Source organism: Cucumis melo, chromosome 5 (assembly GCF_025177605.1).
Source record: "Cucumis melo cultivar AY chromosome 5, USDA_Cmelo_AY_1.0, whole genome shotgun sequence".
In the NCBI taxonomy this organism is placed as follows: domain Eukaryota; kingdom Viridiplantae; phylum Streptophyta; class Magnoliopsida; order Cucurbitales; family Cucurbitaceae; genus Cucumis; species Cucumis melo.
This window is the reverse complement of record NC_066861.1, coordinates 22,618,084-22,636,614: the sequence shown is the minus strand read 5'-3', so window position 1 is coordinate 22,636,614 and position 18,531 is coordinate 22,618,084. Positions and strand designations below refer to the sequence as shown.

At 35.1% G+C, this 18,531-nt stretch overlaps 1 pseudogene; it reads left to right on the top strand.

Annotated features, from left to right (window-relative positions):
- Positions 1 to 1,279: 1,279 nt before the first annotated feature.
- On the top strand, positions 1,280 to 17,457 carry LOC127149574 (ABC transporter C family member 2-like; annotated as a pseudogene).
- Positions 17,458 to 18,531: the final 1,074 nt, after the last annotated feature.

Sequence of the window (18,531 nt, the reverse complement as noted above, 5' to 3'; positions counted from 1 at the left end):
AGAATGTACTAACAACTTAGTAATTCTTGTAAGTGTAACCCGCTATTTTTGGGTCTCAGAGATTAAAATCAATATGCTCCGAAAGTGGAAAGTCAATATGAAAACCAATCTAAGAAAACCTATCCATCTTTGGAATTTGCAGTGTTCCGAATCCTATACTAAAGGGAACGTCGCTCCAAGGCAGACTTGCAGACGCATTATAAGAATCTCACGGTGCGACCTAATGGAAAAGATCGTAGGATGTGTTGTCACATATCCCTCATCCACTTACTATGAACTATTTCCCCTATTCACCTTGTTATTGATCCATGCAAACACTCTTCGAAGGGAGTCCGCTCCTATGCACGGCCCAAAGCCCTGCATAGACCTCACGGTGTGAACTCTTAGGGACGCTAGAGTTAAAAATACATTATTTTTCTCTACTTGAATTGTTCTATAACGGTTTTAAGGGTTTTCTATTACTTTAGGATTATGTTTAGGCTAACTTAAACAAATCCTAAGTTTAGGTGAAACATTCGAGCGTAACTATTATACTAGATTTTAACCTACGATGTCTAGGTGATAAACCAGTTTTATTACCTCTGAACTCTCACGAATGCTCATAAAACTAGGTTAACTAGGCTCAAGAACTGAATATGATCTTCAGGTAGCAGGTGTTCCGTAAATCGTCAACTTAAGAACCTTCAACCTTAGTCATCTTATATGACTTGTTGACAAGATCGAATCAGGTGAGCCTCTTGTAACCAGTTTTTCAAGATATCTACCTAATTCTATGAAAAAGATGGGTGGTATGTTTGACCTAGGTGAACATGCAACTTATCTTTGTTATAGATTTTAAGAGTACTTGATTTTGTAACACTTATAGGAAAATGCCGCCAAGAAGAGGTGCTCGTAGGGGTGGTCAAGGAGGCCAAGGAAGAGGAGTAGGATGTGTCCAACCTGAAGTACAGCCTGTAGCTTAAGCTACCGACCCTGCTACACAAGTTACTCATGTGGACCTCGCTGCTATGGAAAAGAGGTTCAGGGATTTGATTATCCAGATGCGGGAGCAGCAGCAGCCTGCCCCGCCATCTCCTGCTCCGGCTCTAATTGTACACCAAGGCTTATCGAATTAGTTGTCGACAGAGGCCAAACATTTGAGGGATGTCAGAAAGTACAACCCCACGATATTCGATAGGCCTTTGGAGGACCCCACCAAGGCTCAGATGTGGTTGTCTTCTTTGGAGACCATCGGTATATGAAGTACCCTGAGGATCAGAAAGTTCAGTGCGCCGTTTTCATGTTGACAGACAGAGGCATTGCCTGGTGGAAGACGGTAGAGAGGATGCTAGGGGGTGACGTGGGTCAGATCACTTGGGAACAGTTCATGGATAGTTTCTATGCAAAATTCTTCTATGCCAGTTTGCGAGATGCCAAGTGGCAAGAGTTCCTGAACTTGGAGCAGGATGATAGAACAGTGGAGCAGTATGATGCGGAGTTTGATATGTTGTCCCATTTCGCACCTGAGATGGTAGCGACCGAGGCTGCCAGAGTTGATAAGTTTGTCAGAGGTCTCCGGCTAGATATCCAGGGTCTTGTTCGAGCCTTATAACGACTAAGGAGACTGTTGATTAAACCTAAACTGTCTGACCAACTAAACTTAAAAACTGAGTCGTTAGCTTGGATGATATTGTGATGTGACTATTGTAGACGGTTTAGTATGGACTGAGGGGTAACAGTTAGCATTATCGATGGGGTAGTGTAGCTTGCAGGCACGGTGTCCTTCGGGATTCCTTGACTGATATGTGCATCCTTCAGGATCACTCAACTAATATGTGCATCATTTGGGATCACTAGACTAATTGATGTATATGATGGGATCACTAGACTGATTGATGTGTGCATCCTACGGAGCCACTAGATTGTTTATGTAGGGTACTCCTTAATAGGAAGCTAACTGTATTACCCTAACGGGCCCAATAGTGGGTCCCTTACTGGGTATACTTTTATACTCACCCTTTTACTCTTTAACATTTTTAGGTAAGGGTAACGCGAGGGGCAGACCGGCGAGAGGCAAGAAGGATGCGTGAAGGCCATATGAACATGTCTACTTTTTTATGCTTTCGCTGAACGTATTTGTTATGTCTATTTCTTTTTAATTATTAAATGGAGTCATGGTTAGAACATCTGTTTTGCTGTTTTGTTTTGACGATTTCATGTACTATGGTTTTGGAACTTTTGGAAAGTGATCTAAAATAGGGTCCGAAACTGATTTTGTTATATTTTGAATGTTCTTAATGAATCGTAAACAGGTCTTTTATGAGTTTGTGTGATTTAATGTCGAGTCTTAGCAGTAAGTAGTAACCTCAGCTTAGTCTAGAAAGTTGAGTCGTTACAACATCTCTTATACATGTAATGATTGTGCAAGACACGCGAAGTTTTGCTAGCATGTTATTGTTCAACACTCTGACACTTACAAAAAAATGCGAAATGTAAGAAAAAGATCTCATATATGTAATTAATAGATTTATGATATTTTAAACCTAATTGCAATTTCTGGAAGTTGGTTTTAGGTTTAAAATATCATAAATCTATTAATTACATATATGAGATCTTTTTCTTACATTTCGCATTTTTTGTAAGTGTCAGAGTGTTGAACAATAACATGCTAGCAAAACTTCGCGTGTCTTGCATAATCATTCCAGGTATCAGTTTCCAATTTTTTATTTAAAAAGCATCTTTTAAATGAATAGACCCAAATAATAACAATAATATTTATAGACCCAAATAATATTTCCAATTTCTTAAGCATTCCAATGCTATTTATAGACCCAAATAATAACAATAATATTTATTATTATTATTTCCTTTTCCTTTTAGGATATATATATATATATATATATAATACCAAATATATACATATATCTTTATTTTCATTATCTTTCTTAAATAAATGTCTTAAATGCACAAAATCTTAGGCATTTATAATCATTAATAATAATAATAATACTTCTTTATTATTATTATTTTTCTCTCACCAAAATCTAAAATAAACATATATATTTATTTAAACTATCATTCTCTCTTGTAAATAAATATATATCTTTTTCGTCCAATCAAATCAACCATCTCTCTTCTCATGGATTATCTTATTTTCCAAACAAATATAATTATATTTTATAATATAATTAACTTCACTTTTCCAAATTATTAATTAAATATATATCTATATATATATATACTCAATTAAATCCAATTACACCAAAACCAACTTTTCCCTCCAAAATCTCAAATTAACTTAAATCCTCAATTAATTTAATCAATCAAATCTTTTCCAATAAATCACTTATAACTTCAAACATGAATTATCTTAACCCAACCATAACAACTTCACTCCATAATCAAGATTTATCTTTCTGCAGAATAATTAATTATCTTCACAATAATTAATTATTATTTATCTTTCTCCAAAATAATTAATTATCTTCCACAATAATTAATTATTATTTATCTCATTCCAAAGTAATTATCCTTTTACAAATAATTACATTTTCCCAAAATATAATTATTTTACTTTTTCTCTCTTACTAAATATCATTTCTTCAAAATACAATTATCTTTTCCTTAAATAATTATATTTCAACAAATATAATTATCTTTTCCTTTAACATAATAATTATATATATATTTTCACATGTACATATAATTATTAAATCTCCAACAAACTTTCCACCCCGCAATTTAATTAAATAACATCCATAATTATTTAATTAAATTCAACTTCAACAACACTAAAATCCACAACTTTACTTAATCCTCACAACATACCATTTAATCAAAAACTCAACAAACACCAAGTGCCAAAACCTCTAATTAATTAAATATTCATCCAACAAATATTTAATTAATTTCAATTCCTACATAAATCAAATAATTCTCATTAAATGAATTCAAAATAACGACCAATAAATTAAATCTAATTAAAAAAAATTAAGATAATTAACTCCAAAATTATCTTAATTTTTGGGGCGTTACAAAATATGTATAAAGAAAGATTCAAATGGATTTTTCCTTTTTGTTTTGAACGTAATATTATTATAGAGCAATATTTCCAAATTTTACAATTTTAAAATGTTACTTTATTTATATCCTTTTATTTAAATTTTGGTAGTTGAGAGAGTTATAATAATTAACTCAATTCTTTTCAACCTAAAGCCATGATACCCTTAATTTTAATTATAAAAAAAAAACAAAATTCAAATGGCTACGGACTAAAATCTAAATAAATAAAATAAAGGATAATATGAGATATAACAATGTTTTTAGGGGTTATTTTGAAAAATGGTAAAACCATTTATTATTTTTTGCAATATGCACGTGTGTCACATGCATGTTATTTTGTAAAATACCAAAATAACTTCATTCGATGACCGTAATTATTTCAATACTTGCTTTCTTATTAGAGTGTCTCGAATGTAATTAATTTGTAGTTTAACTTTTTCAGGAGGTTGCCTTAGACTTTGGTTTGTATTGTAACATGTGAAATTGATTTGCTGGAAACTTTGCTCCATTTTAATTTGTTGGATTCTTCGTATTGATTTCTTAATATAAGGATATATGCATGCAACTTTGTAACTAAAAATATTAGAGCTGGGTTATAATTAATCTGGTTGAGAGGCTATTTCTTCCCCATTTTCTGATCTCAAGTTGTCGTATTGAATCAAAGAATTGATTGTAGCTCGACCTTTGATAGCATTGCTATTCGTAACTCTTTGCATTTTCTCCCTAAGTCTCTTGCTAAGTGAAACACACTTTTGTCGTGTCTAAGTATATTTGAATAATTTCTTTAAATGCTTATCAAGATTACAACTACCGTTCTTTAGGCTAAGCTACTTTTAAATTAGAAACAAACTAAAAGAAAGTGTGCATACAAAATACAAGATGCATCTCTTATACCTGAAGTGATGGTGCAAGACACCCAAGTTTTGCTAGTATGCTTTTGTTCAACATTCCGACACTTGTTGGGACACATTTCGCCAAAAAAGTATATATTATTGTAATTTAGAATTGACGTTATAAATAGTTTTAGTCTTAATTTTTTATCAATATAAACATAATTCAAACAACACAAATTGTATTTTCAATTATGCAAGCTTGGTGTGTGTATATATATATATATATATATATATGTATGTATATATGTATATATATGTATGTTTTAATATTTAAAAAACATTTATATACATACATATACATATATAATAACACTGCGTTTTCTTTTGAAGAAAAATTGTAAATATTGCTCTATAATAACATAATGTTGGCAAGAAAAAGGAAAAAGATGCTTGGATTTGAATCTTTCATATAACAAGTAGTGCAAACACCATTTGGTTCTCTACCCATTTTTAGGTTATTCTTCGATTATAAGCTATTTATATAAGCAATTATGATAGTTTGCAATATTATTACAATTAGAATATCTTACAGCTAATATTACTGTTTTCTCTCCGAATGTTCTTTTAAAAAAAAAAGAATTAAAAACCTAAAATTTCACTTTTTTTTTTCTCATATCTCTCAATTTCTTTAAAATTATAAATATTTCAAAATATTTTTTATATATAGTACAATTTTTATATTCGATTAATGGTTTGCTTTTTCAAGAAAATATATATTATTATAATTCAGAATATCTACATTCTAAATGGTCTTATCTTGATTTTTTAAAATATAAACACAATTCAACCACTATAGATTGTACACTCAATTATGCAAGATTCGTATAGATATATGTGTATGTATATTTTATTAAAATAATGTTGTTTGGAAAACTTATTAAAAAAAATAATGCACTTTGAAAACAATTTTTAAAAAATTCGAAGATCGTTGAACACTTGATCAATATTTAAGAAAAAAATAATTTAAAAGCTAAGAAGTGGACGAGTCTCGTTTATTTTTCAATGTCTTCCCTTTTTTTAATCATTTTCTTTAATTTTGAAAAATATAATTTTCAATTTTTAATTATTATATATATATTTTAAAATAACTTAATTATATTACAAATACTATTAATATAAATAGATGGCCATAACCTTTGTTAATCCATTTATTATTCAACACTCGTGCCATGTGTCAAGTAAACATGGATTCTTAGTGGCCATATAACTCACCTCATACTTGTCAAATTGCCATATTTGGTGTAGTTGTAAGATACATCTACATTGGAAAAAAATTGTAAAATTTGTAAATACTGCTCTATAATAATATTAATGTTGAAAAGAAAAAGGAAAATTTGATTTGAATCTTTCATGTATGTAACAAGTAATACAAACTAACATTTGATTTTTCTATGAAATATTGCAAATATATAATGTTTTTGTTTTTAATTTTTATAAAAAGGAAAAAAGAAAACGGATTGGCCCATTAATTTGGTAAGACACATTTCAATTTATTATACTAAATTAAATTTCAACACAGTTGCAACAGCAAACAGCAAACCGGATTTGAGATGAGCTTTCGGATTTGGGATGAGTATTATTTCCTTCATTAAATTTTTGGGATCGACATTATTTCCTTAATTAAATCTTTTTCAGTAAACTTGCAAACTGGATTTGGGTTGGCCATATTATAAGGAAAGAATATATAGACAAATTTAGTAATAATTTGTTTTTGCAATGACAAATGTGGTAATAATTAATTTTTGTAACGATAAATTTAGTAATAATTGATTTATTTGATTGCATTTTAAGAGTAATAATTAAAGAGTATGGTAATTTAGAAAGAAGTGTGATAAAAGAAAGTTTACATACACATCTCTTATACATACACATCTCTCATATAAAATAAAATTAATATATTAATTAGAAATTGAATTGAAGTGTTATATATATATGTACATATATATACACATATATATATGTACATATATATACACATATATATATATGTACATCTATAATACATATGTACATATATAGATGTATATATGTACCTATACATATATGTACATATATAATTTACATGTATATATGTACATATATACACACATATATGTATATCCTAGATAGATGTGAAAAATAAGTTTCATATTTGTAGACTCAACAAGATCATATATTCTATGTTTGTACATCATTGAAGTCTTATTCCAATCATGTTTGACCGTTAGTGTGTTTGTCTTTTGCAGATATATTCTATGTTTGTACATCATTGAAGTCTTCTTCCAGGCATGTTTGTCTTATATTATGCTTAAATTTAGGAAAAAAAAGGAAAAAAGCTTGAGTGTGGTATAGCCGATCAGGCAGCCCCCACATACAAATTTGACACATGGCTTTTAGAGTACATATTGTTAGATTTTATCTTGTTCCACCTCATTGCTAGCTAGCTCTTACAAAAGATTTTATTAATCGTATGCAGGCTTTATTTGGTGTTCTCTTACTTGCATATTTTCCTAGCTTAGATGTTCTCAGTAATGGAGGTACAGATGTGATTACTAATAAACTTGTGGATACTTTAGAAAATGAAGAACTTGTCCAAGGAGAACATTTATGTCCCGAGCGACATGCAAACTTATATTCAAGACAGTATCTGTAAAGACCCAACTTTCCGGACTAAGCTGAGGTCACTACCAAATACCAAGACTCGACCATTCAACATAAAATTTAAAACTGACCGGTTACGATTCATTAAAAACATTAGAAACATTACAAAAAGACAGTTTCGGGCCCTATTTTAAATCAATCATAAAAGTCTCAAATAAAAACTCAAGTCATCAGTTCAAAATCACAAGTCAAATATTCTGACAAAATACATAGCGGAAGCGATAAGAAAACCAGACGCGTCCATATGACCTTCACACGTCCTTCCTGCCTCTCGTCGGTCTGGCCCTCGCTGTGCCCTTACCTGAAAAGTTAAAGAAGAGAAAAGGGTGAGTATAAACATACCCAGTAAGGGACCCACTACTGGGCCCGTTAGGGGACAACAGTTAACTTCCTATTCGGGGGTACCCTACATAACAGTCTAGTGGTTCCGTAGAACGCACATATCAGTCTAGTGCTCCCGAAGGATGCACATATCAGTCTAGTGCTCCCGAAGGATGCACACATCAGTCTAGTGCTCCCGAAGGATGCACATGTCAGTCTAGTGCTCCCGAAGGATGCACACATCAGTCTAGTGCTCCCGAAGGATGCACATATCAGTCTAGTGCTCCCGAAGGATGCACATATCCGTAAGGCACACTACCCCATAGATGAAGCTAACCGTTACCCCCCAGTCCATACTAAACCGTCTACAACAGTCACACCCCAACGGCATTCATATTATAATTCCGCCCTAGGCTTTGTCAGTCAGATAGTATAGGTTTAAACAACTACACCCTCAGTTGCTATACGCATCACCAATTCGCACACCATTAGGGAAAACCCTAGACCCAATCAACTAACCAACCAAAACCGGACTCACTGTCCTTCCCCGTCCAAATTCCATGATCAACATCCAGACCAATGATTACTACATACTGAACCGTAACTTCAAGGTCCATCAACATAAAATCCCAATCTACAGTTAGCAGTCACAGTACCTTTACATCAGACAAAATATAATAACAGTGCTTAACAGTCAACACACATACAGTTATTCAGTACAGTCACTAACGTGTAATCCCCTGTGGATTACTACGTTTTCGGCCTCGATCCGAGGTCCAGTAGTAGGAAAACCCTTACCTGATACTCGGTTATGCCCCTCGATCGAATCCACGCTCAACGGATCAACCTAAACGAAAACACAAAGGTTTCAGTTGATGACTCTAGTAGAAGTCGTTTTAAAAGGTCCGAAACGACACCCCTTGACTTACCCAAGGAAAGGAAAGCTATCTCCAAACAAGCCTGCCGCGGGACCCGAGAACTTAAGCGTCAACTCCTTACTACCTTCAAGGGAGAAAAGTAGGGCCATATCTTATTCCAATATTCAAACTCGAATCGGATGTAGCAACATTAGGGAATTCATCGAAAACAATCCTTACCGAAAACTCACCGCGACCCGAAGTGGAGGAAGGAAGGCTTAGGTGGCTCGGTGAACAGGGAGCTCGGCTCGGCTCGGCTCATCCTCGGCTCGGCTCGGCTCGGCTCACCCTCGGCTCGGCTCGGCTCGGCTCACCCTCGGCTCGGCTCGGCTTGGCCTCGGCTCGACTCACCCTCGGCTCGGTTCGGCTTGGCCTCGGCTCGACTCAACTCGGCTCGGCTCGGCTCAACTCGGCTCAACTCGGCTCGGCTCGGCTCAACTCGGCTCGCTCGGCTCAACTCGGCTCGCGGCTCGGCTCAACTCGGCTCGCGGCTCGGCTCAACTCAACTCGGCTCGGCTCGGTCTTCGGCTTAATTCGGCTCGTGGCTCAACTCGTGGCGCAGCTTGTGGCGCGGCTCGTGGCGCAGCTCAGCTCGGTCTCCGGTTCGGGTCGGCTTGGGTTCGCGATTCGGGTCGGGTCAGATTGGAACCGGAGCAACCACGAGCGACGGATTTCGGCGTTCGACGACCGGGACGATTCGCAGCTTGTCCGACGACTGGCCCTACTTCAACGCGGCGGAGGGCAACGACGGATACGTCGGACGAAGGACGCACGGTGAGAGGAGACCCGAAATGGTAGGAAGCCGCGGCGGTGAGATTCCGACGACGGAGACGAAGGCGGACGACTACCACACGGACGGAGACGGAGAGGATGGATGGCGAAGAGACGAACGGAAGGGAAAAGAGAAGAAAACGACGGCGGCGGAAAGGAGAGGGAGACGGAGATGGTGGCGGCGCTTCGTGAAGGCGGCGGAGAGAAATCGAAAACGAAGGGGGGGTGTGTGTTCGCGCGCGCCTCCTTTAGGGTTTTTTTTAAAAAAAATTTTATTATATATATATATATATACTTTTAATAATTATAAAATAATAATAATAATAATATAAAGTAATAATAATAATATATAAAAATATTAATATTAAATAATAAAATAAATTAACATTAGATAATGATAATGTTATTGTTTTAAAATAATAATATTACTTTAATATTAAATAATAATAATAAATATAATATTAATATTATAATAAATAAAATAAATAATAATAATAATAATATAATTAATATTATATTATTATTATATCAATTTACACCAACATTTTAGATTTCCGAAAAATTTACATAAAACGATAAAATTTTACCTCGAATTTTCGGGGCGTTACATTCTTCCCTCCTTAGGGAACTTTCGTCCTCGAAAGTTTTATTCCTCGAACAGTTCGGGATAACGGGACCTCATGTCATCTTCACGCTCCCATATAGCCTCTTCTACCCGGTGATTCCGCCATAAGACTTTAACCAAAGGGATTTCTTTATTCCTCAACGTTTTCACCTCTCTAGCAAGCACCTCAACGGGTTGTTCAACATAGCTCAAGTTTTCATCAATCTCCAGTGGCTCGTAATCCACTACATGGGATGGATCTGGCACGTACTTCCTCAACATAGAAACACGAAACACATCATGAACTGTCGAGAGTGATGGAGGCAACGCCAAGCGATAAGCCACAGGGCCAATTCGCTCCAGTATCTCAAACGGCCTAACAAAACGGGGACTCAACTTTCCCCTCCTTTCAAATCGTAAGACTCCTCTCATAGGTGCTACCTTTAAGAACACCTTGTCCCCTATCTCAAACTCAAGATCCTTCCGCCTCACATCTGCATAACTCTTCTGTCTACTCTCAGCGGTATGCATGCGTGATCTAATCTTCTGAATCGCTTCGTTAGTGGACTGGACTAACTCAGGACCCATCAATCTCTGCTCGCCCACCTCACCCCAGCAAACCGGGGATCTACAACATTTGCCGTACAAGGCCTCAAATGGTGCCATGCCAATAGTAGCCTGATAACTGTTATTATAAGCAAATTCCATCAAATGTAAGTGGGAGTCCCAGCTACCTGGAAATTCCAATGCACACGCTCGCAACATATCCTCTAAAACTTGGTTCAGACGCTCAGTCTGACCGTCAGTCTGTGGATGGAAAGCTGTACTAAAGTCTAACCTCGTGCCCATAGCAGTCTGCAAACCCTTCCAGAATTTGGAAGTGAAACGGGCATCTCTATCAGAAACAATCGACACTGGCACTCCATGCAATCACACTATCTCAGACATGTACAGCTGTGCCCACTTACTAGCAGTATAGGTGGATTTACCCGAAACGAAGTGCGCTGATTTGGTAAGTCTGTCCACCACAACCCAAATCACTGTAAAACCCCTCAGAGTTCTCGGCAGCCCTGTAATGAAATCCATGGACACGTTTTCCCACTTCCATTCCGGTATGCTCAAGGGTTGTAACAAACCCGCTGGTTTCTGCCTTGGTGCCTTAACCTGCTGACACACCAAGCATCTACTAACAAATTCTGCTACTTCCCTCTTCATGTTACGCCACCAATAAACCCGCTTCAGGCTCCTGATACATCTTCGTACTACCTGGGTGCATGGAAAATGGGGAACTGTGAGCCTCAGATAATAATTCTGTCTTAACCGCACTATCCGACGACACACAGAGGCGTCTCTCGAACAAAAGTCCACCATCAGAGGATAATGAGAACTCAACCGCTTGCCCTGCCTCTGCTAGGCCACGTTTCTCAACCAGATAAGGATCGTTACTCTGAGCATCAATGATCCTTTGCCTCAAAGTCGGCTGTACCGTCAACTGGGCTAACTGCATAGTAACTGCTCCCACTGACACTGCAATCTCAGCCCGCTCGAGATCCCGATGCAATGGGGCCTGTCGGGTAATAAGTGCTGCCGAATGTGATACCTTTCTACTAAGAGCATCAGCTACCACATTTGCCTTGCCCGGATGATACAGTATCTCACAATCGTAATCCTTCACTAACTCAAGCCACCTTCGCTGTCTCATATTCAATTCTTTTTTAGTAAAGAAGTATTTCAAGCTCTTATGATCCGTGAATATCTGTATCTTTTCACCATATAAATAATGCCTCCATATTTTCAAAGCAAAAACCACTGCTGCCAACTCTAGATCATGTGTAGGGTAGTTCTGCTCATGACTCTTCAACTGACGGGACGCATAAGCGACCACCTTACCCTGCTGCATCAAAACACAACCCAAACCCTTCTTGGAAGCATCACTATAAATCACAAAACTGCCAGAACCGTCAGGTACAGTAAGAACCGGTGCGGTAACTAGCTTCTTCACTATTACTTTACTTTAATTGCATTGCTTATGCATTTTTAATTAATTTGTAGGTGCGTGAGAATATTTTATTTGGTTCTCCATTTGATTCTGCCAAATATGAAAAGACAATCGATATAACTGCATTACACCTTGACATTGACTTACTACCAGTAAGTTGTTTTCCATATTATTTATTTTTGAACAATACCTAGTTTTAATATATATACACATTTTATCTATGTGACTATGATAGGAAATTAATTATTTATTTTGTTGTTAGGGTGGTGATCTTACTGAAATTGGAGAAAGAGGAGTGAATATCAGCGGTGGTCAAAAACAAAGAGTTTCATTGGCAAGGGCAGTCTACTCCAATTCTGATGTATACATTTTTTATGATCCTTTTAGTGCTCTTGATACTCATGTCGCTACTCAGGTATCCATAGCTAGCTAATACACCATACTAATATCACTAACTAGGATCCTTACAGAAACTTAATTAAGGTAAAAAGATGGAAATTACACATTGCTTTGCTTTGAAGTTTCCTTCCCTCATTTAAATCAAGGGTTTATATTTGGATTACTGTATGTATATATCGCGTACCTATTCTTTCATGTATTCCTCCTCTGTTTTTGGAGAGAAATTTTTTAGTGTGATTTTGGATTTTCTTATACTATATCATCAATAGATGCCCAATTGTGACCAGGTTTTTGAAAAATGCATTAACGGAGAATTAAGAGGGAAGACTAGAGTTGTTGTGACCAACCAACTACACTTTCTACATCAATTTGACAAAATTATCCTCCTTAATGAAGGCATGGTGAAGGAGGAAGGAACGTATGAAGAACTAAAAGAAAACGGGAAGTTGTTCCAAACGCTAATGAAAAATGCAGGAGTATCAAAAGAAAGTGATGAAGTTTGGGAAGACAGAGAAACCAATGGTACTAAAAAATCATCATCAGGACTTCCACTTGCTAATAACGAGATCGAAAATGATTCTGTAGATGCTACTACATCACAATACCTTACTAGGCAACAAAACACTACTCTGATCATGCAAGAAGAACGAGAAACGGGCCTACTTGGTTGGAATATTGTACTTAGGTACATTTTTTCTTCTAAATCACCAATTACATATTATCCGGTTTTAATTTGTGTATATACGATCATTAATTTATTGCCGTCTCTAATTCCTTTTCTTTTGATTCCTTTCAGATACATGAAGGCATTAGGAGGTGTTTGGGTTGTTATTATACTCCTCGTGTATTTGGTTTTGTCAATCACTCTTGCAATTCTTGAGAACCTATGGTTGAAGAAATGGACTGGCCAACGTAGCTTAGGACGAACTCAAACTTTATACAACAACGCCATATATGTCGTCTTGTTATTTAGTCTGGTACGTGTATAATCGATTAATATTTTTATGAGACACTTAATTATTACTCATTAAAAAGTATTACTCGTTGCAATTTTTTTTATTTATTTGTTTTCTTCATTTCCAACACAAAAGCTCACTCAATCCTACATACCTTTTCACTTTCTAATTTATATCATATGTAAGCTTAAACAACTTTTGTTATCAGGTATTGTTGAGACTACTATATTCTATATGGTTCATCAGGTCGAGCCTACATGCAGCTAGAACGTTGCACGACCAAATGCTTTTGTCTACTATAAAAGCTCCAATGTTGTTCTTCAACATCAATCCTCTTGGGAGGATCGTCAATCGATTTTCGAAGGATATAGGGGAGATTGATAGAATCATTCCACAACGTCTCCATGTGCTTTTGGAGCAAATTTCATCTATCCTTTGTACTTTCATCTTGATTGGAATTTTGAGCACTCTATCGTTGTGTGCAATCTTTCCTCTTATCTTATGCTTTTATGTAGTCTATTTATACTACCAGGTAACCAACATGCATTTTCTATTTTATTATTATTCTTACAAGTAAATTAAATAACTAGTTAATTATTGTATAATACATCATTGTTGAGTTTTGACAAAATATTTGAAGTGTAATTCTCCTAAATCGAAAAAATTCAAGAAAGCGATGAGCTCTAAGTACTTTAGAAGAAGCACATGACTTTTGTTTTCAAATTGTTTTTTGTGTCGATTCTCTATTAATTGTTTACACTTTTTTGCTTATATTTATGTGTCAGTTTCACAAACCGTTAATTTAAACCTATTTTTTTTATTGTTTTCTTATGTAGAGGACATCTCGCGAAGTACGACGACTAGACTCGATAAGTAGATCTCCTGTTTATGCACAATTTACTGAAGCTCTAAATGGGGTATCAACCATTCGTGCATACAAAGCTTATGATAGGATTGTTGAAACCAATGGAAAATCTATGGACAACAACATTAGATTTAGCCTTGCGATGATAAGTGGAAACCAATGGCTAGCCATTCGCTTACAAACTGTGGGAGCTCTAATGATTTGGCTTACAACAACTTTTGCAGTGATGAGGAATAGCAAAGAAAAAAACCAACAAGCATTTGCAACCACCATGGGACTTCTAATTACAAATGTTTTAACTATTACTTCTTTGTTGACAGATGTACTCACACTTGGAAGTATGGTTGAAAATAGTTTAAACTCGGTCGAGCGCGTTGGGAGGTATATAGATTTAGCTTCGGAAGCACCATCAATTATCGAGAGCAATCGACCGCCCTCGGGATGGCCTTCGTTTGGAGTTATAAAATTTGATAGTGTTGTTTTACGCTATAGACCCGAACTCCCACCCGTCTTGCATGGGATCTCTTTTAGTGTTCTTTCTAAGGAAAAGGTTGGAATAGTTGGACGGACTGGGGCTGGAAAATCAAGCATACTTAATGCTTTATTTCGTATTGTTGAACTAGATATAGGAAGAATATTCATTGATGGTTTGGACATTGCAAAATTTGGATTGTGGGATTTGAGAAAAGTTGTTGGGATTATACCACAGTCACCTGTTCTTTTTTCAGGTAAAGGATGTGATCATATTTAATCATCTTGGTTTCTTAGGTCCCGTTTGGGTAAGCCTGATTGGTTTTTGTAAATTTAGTTTTTTTAACACTTCTTTCACCCTGGTGTTTCTGGCTTAGATACGTTCTTTTTACTGATGTTTTAAAATATTAGCACAAGTATTCAAAATTAAAATAAATAGGTAATTTTTAAAAGTTTGCTTTTGTTTTTAGAACTTTAGTTAAGAATAATTCAATTATTGTACTTAAGAAAGATAAAGGTCATAGTAAAAAATGAAGAGAAAATAGTCTTAGTTTTTAAAAACCAAAAACATAAGAAAGATAAAGGGTTAACAAATTGGGTTATAGTTATAGCGTATTCTTCCGTTTTTCTCATTGTATTGTTTTGTTTTATGTAGGAAGTGTTAGGTTTAATCTAGATCCATTCCAAGAACACGCTGACTTTGATCTTTGGGAAGTTCTTGAGAGGACACATTTAAAGGATGTCATAAGGAGGAATACGTTGGGCTTGGATGCTGAGGTATGTTTCATTTCGATCGACTTTTGTGAGAAATAGTTTATGTGTGGAATTTGATAGTAGTTTAAGTCATATGATTCTTTATTTAAATTCTTTGTTCAATTTGATAGTCTTTTTTAGAAGATTGCCTTAGACTTTGGTTTGTTTTGTAATATGTGAAATTGATTTGCTGGAAACTTTGCTCCATTTTTTTGGATTCTTTGTATTGATTTCTTAATATTATGATATATGCATGCAACTTTGTAACTAAAAATATTAGAGCTGAGTTATAATTAATCTGGTTGAGAGGCTATTTCTTCCCCATTTTCTGCTCTCAAACTGTTGTATTGAATTAATGAATTGTTTGTAGCTCGGCCTTTGATGGCATTGTTGTTCGTAATCTTGCTAAGTGAAACACACTTCGGTCTTGTCAAATATATTTGAATAACTTCTTTAGATATTTATCAAGATTACAACTACCGTTCTTTAGGTTTAGACACTTTTAAATTAGAAACAAATTAAAAGAAAGTGTGCATACAAAATAAAATACGCATCCCTTATACCTGAAGTGATTGTGCACGACACCCAAGTTTTGCTGGCATGTTTTTGTTTAACACTCCGGCACTTGTTGGAACACATATCAAACACTTGGTCTTTTTGTCAACAAAAAATACCTTCTCATTAATATAATAATAAATAGAAATATAAATACACAAAGGATACAAACTTCAAAGGAAAGAGAATAAGGAAAAAACACAAACAAACAAAATACAACCAAATAGATCATATTAGATTGGATGGACACATTTTAGAACACAATAGAAGTTAGACAAAAATTATATAAAGTCAATATAGGTCCAATATAATGTTTATCCGACACATATTAATATACTAGTTAAGTATATTAAACAAACTCATTTTGTAGAGTTAGCATAGGATGGACACTTTTTAGAACACAATATAATGTTTATAACAAACTCATTTAGTATATTAAACATATTCATTTTGAAATGCTTGTATAAATATGATATATACTTTTAATAAATGTGTTCTTGGTATGGCGCCATATTCTAAAATATTTATTAAGAAAACGATCTGCATGTATCACACCATGTTCGTATCGGCCCATATCCATCTCTATTCAGAATTATATATGTTAAACTTATTTAAGTTTTTATAGGTTTTAGAGGGTGGACAGAATTTTAGTGTTGGGCAAAGGCAACTATTAAGCCTTGCTAGAGCACTTCTTCGACGATAAAAAATACTTGTTCTTGATGAAGCAACTGCGGCGGTTGATGTACAAACTGATGCCTTAATTCAGAAAACTATTAAGGAAGAGTTTAAATCTTGTACAATGCTCACTATTGCACATAGATTAAATACCATCATAGACTGTGATCGAATTCTTCTACTTGAGTTTGGACAGGTAAAGGACTTTTTTTTTTTTTTTTTTTACTTTCAATAATCATTCAAACGATCCACTTAATTACTCCTATTAATATTCTAGTTTTTTTCAACATGAGCTTAACTCAATTGGTATTTGTATGTACCACTTATTTTAATACCTGTTTAAAATTATAGATTCTAGTTTTGTTTGAGTTGTATTATATCTTTTTGTATCTTTGTACTACAAAAAAGCATTGGTTTCTTATTCTTTGCGTTTTTACATAATAGGTGTTGGAGTACGACACTCCAGAACAACTTTTATCGAATCAAGAAAGTGGTTTTTCAAAGATTGTTCAAAGTACAGGAGTTACCAATGCCCAATACTTGCACAAATTAGTATTTGAAGGTCAAGACAACATAGAAACAAGCAAGGAAATGTGAACATATATCATATATAATAATGTAATTAAATTCTTCTTAATTAGAATCGAATTATTGTATTGTGAACAAATATCATATATATTAATATAATTAAATTCTTCTTAATTAGAATCAAATTTTTGTATTTCCCGACGGTTAGACGTTGTTATAAGTCTTTAATTAATTCATAGTATGAGTTACAAGTTTAATTATGTGTTGATGTAACGACCCAACTTTCCGAACTAAGCTGAGGTCACTACTTACTGCTAAGACTCGACAGTAAAACCCACAAACTCATAAAAGACCTGTTTACGATTCATTAAAACATTCAAAATGTAACAAAAACAGTTTCGGGCCCTATTTTAGATCACTTTCCAAAAGTTCCAAAACATAGTCCATGAAGTCATCAAAACAAAACAGCAAAACAGATGTTCTAACCATGACTCCATTTAATAATTAAAAAGAAATAGAAATAACAAATACATTAAGCGGAAGCATAAAAAACTAGACATGTTCATATGACCTTCAAGCATCCTTCTTGCCTCTCGCCGGTCTGCCCCTCGCGTTACCTTTACCTGAAAAAAAAATTAAAGATGAAAGGGTGAGTATAGAATATACCCAGTAAGGGACCCACTACTGGGCCTGTTAGGGTAATAACAGTTAGCTTCCTATTAAGGGGTACCCTATATAAACAGTCAAGTGGTTCTGTAGAACGCACACATCAATCAGACTAGTGATCCCGTTGGATACACATATCAGTCTAGTGATTCCGAAGGATACACGTATCAATCTAGTGATCCCGAAGGATGCACATATCAGTCGAGTGATCTCGAAGGATGGACATATCAGTCGAGGAATCCCGAAGGATGTCGTACCTGCAAGGTACACTACCCCATAGATAAAGCTAACTGTTACCCCTCAGTCCATACTAAACCGTCTACAACAGTCACATCACAATATCGTTCAAGCTAATGGCTCAGTTTATAAGCTTAGTCAGTCAAACAGTTTAGGTTTAGTCAACAGTCTCATCAGTCGCTATACATATATCCAACCCACACGATACTGTCATCTTATCTAAGCCCTGTCAACGAATCA